Source organism: Theropithecus gelada, chromosome 6 (genome assembly GCF_003255815.1).
Source record: "Theropithecus gelada isolate Dixy chromosome 6, Tgel_1.0, whole genome shotgun sequence".
Lineage (NCBI taxonomy): Eukaryota > Metazoa > Chordata > Mammalia > Primates > Cercopithecidae > Theropithecus > Theropithecus gelada.
Genome location: NC_037673.1, coordinates 96,867,106 through 96,869,560, shown reverse-complemented (window position 1 = coordinate 96,869,560; position 2,455 = coordinate 96,867,106). Strand labels below are relative to the sequence as shown.

General features: G+C 39.0%; 1 protein-coding gene across 1 annotated transcript in view; it reads right to left on the bottom strand.

Annotated features, from left to right (window-relative positions):
- LOC112627042 (pregnancy-specific beta-1-glycoprotein 8-like) overlaps positions 1-2,455 on the bottom strand; it is a 131,676-nt gene that overhangs the window by 2,578 nt on the left and 126,643 nt on the right. The window lies entirely within an intron of this gene.

The window sequence follows — 2,455 nt, the reverse complement described above, 5'->3', positions numbered from 1 at the left end:
TCTCATTGTTCAGTTCCCACCTATGAGTGAGAACATGCGGTGTTTGGTTTTCTGTTCTTGTGATAGTTTGCTGAGACTGATGGTTTCCAGCTGCATCTATGTCCCTACAAAGGACACAAACTCATCCTTTTTTATGGCTGCATAGTATTCCATGGTGTATATGTGCCACATTTTCTTAATCCAGTCTGTCACTGATGGACATTTCGGTTGATTCCAAGTCTTTGCTCTTGTGAATAGTGCCGCAGTAAACATCCATGTGCATGTGTCTTTATAGCAGCATGATTTATAATCCTTTGGGTATATCCCCAGTAATGGGATGGCTGGGTCATATGGTACATCTAGTTCTAGATCCTTGAGGAATTGCCATACTGTTTTCCATAATGGTTGAACTAGTTTACAATCCCACCAACAGTGTAAAAGTGTTCCTATTTCTCCACATCCTCTCCAGCACCTGTTGTTTCCTGACTTTTTAATGATCGCCATTCTAACTGGTGTGAGATGGTATCTCATTGTGGTTTTGATTTGCATTTCTCTGATGGCCAGTGATGATGAGTATTTTTTCATGTGTCTGTTGGCTGTATGAATGTCTTCTTTTGAGAAATGTCTGTTCATATCCTTTGCCCACTTTTGGATGGGGTTGTTTGTATTTTCTGGTAGATTTGTTTGAGTTCTTTGTAGGTTCTGGATATTAGCCCTTTGTCAGATGAGTAGATTGCAAAAAATTTTCTCCCATTCTGTAGGTTGCCTGGTCACTCTGATGATAGTTTCTTTTGCTGTGCAGAAGCTCTTTAGTTTAATGAGATCCCATTTGTCAATTTTGGCTTTTGCTGCCGTTGCTTTTGGTGTTTTAGACATGAAGTCTTTGCCCATGCCTATGTCCTGAATGGTACCACCTAGGTTTTCCTCTAGGATTTTTATGGTATTAGGTCTAACATTTAAGTCTCTAATCCATCTTGAATTAATTTTCGTATAAGGAGTAAGGAAAGGATCCAGTTTCAGCTTTCTACTTATGGCTAACCAATTTTCCCAGCACCATTTACTAAATAGGGAATCCTTTCCCCATTTCTTGTCTCTCTCATGTTTGTCAAAGATCAGATGGCTGTAGATGTGTGGTATTATTTCTGAGGACTCTGTTCTGTTCCATTGGTCTATATCTCTGTTTTGGTACCAGTACCATACTGTTTTGGTTACTGTAGCCTTGTAGTATAGTTTGAAGTCAGGTAGCATGATGCCTCCAGCTTTGTTCTTTTGACTTAGGATTGTTTTGGAGATACGGGCTCTTTTTTGGTTCCATGTGAACTTTAAAGCAGTTTTTTCCAATTCTGTGAAGAAACTCATTGGTAGCTTGATGGGGATGGCATTGAATCTATAAATTACCTTGGGCAGTATGGCCATTATCACGATATTGATTCTTCCTATCCATGAGCATGGTATGTTCTTCCATTTGTTTGTGTCCTCTTTGATTTCACTGAGCAGTGGTTTGTAGTTCTCCTTAAAGAGGTCCTTTACATCCCTTGTAAGTTGGATTCCTAGGTATTTTATTCTCTTTGAAGCAATTGTGAATGAAAGTTCATTCATGATTTGGCTCTCTGTTTGTCTGTTACTGGTGTATAAGAATGCTTGTGATTTTTGCACATTAATTTTGTATCCTGAGACTTTGCTGAAGTTGCTTATCAGCTTAAGGAGATTTTGGGCTGAGACAATGGGGTTTTCTAAATATACAATCATGTCATCTGCAAACAGGGACAATTTGACTTCTTCTTTTCCTAACTGAATACCCTTGATTTCTTTCTCTTGCCTGATGGCCCTAGCCAGAACTTCCAACACTATGTTGAATAGGAGTGGTGAGAGAGGGCATCCCTGTCTTGTGCCAGTTTTCAAAGGGAATTTTTCCAGTTTTTGCCCATTCAGTATGATATTGGCTGTGGGTTTGTCATAAATAGCTCTTATTATTTTGAGGTACGTTCCATCAATACCGAATTTATTGAGCGTTTTTAGCATGAAGGGCTGTTGAATTTTGTCAAAAGCCTTTTCTGCATCTATTGAAATAATCATGTGGTTCTTGTCTTTGGTTCTGTTTATATGCTGGATTATGTTTATTGATTTGCGAATGTTGAACCAGCCTTGCATCCCAGGGATGAAGCCCACTTGATCATGGTGGATAAGCTTTTTGATGTGTTGCTGAATCCGGTTTGCCAGTATTTTATTGAGGATTTTTGCATCGATGTTCATCAGGGATATTGGTCTAAAATTCTCTTTTTTTGTTGTATCTCTGCCAGGCTTTGGTATCAGGATGATGTTGGCCTCATAAAATGAGTTAGGGAGGATTCCCTCTTTTTCTATTGATTGGAATAGTTTCAGAAGGAATGGTACCAACTCCTCCTTATACCTCTGGTAGAATTCAGCTGTGAATCCATCTGGTCCTGGACTTTTTTTGGTTGGTAGGCTATTAATT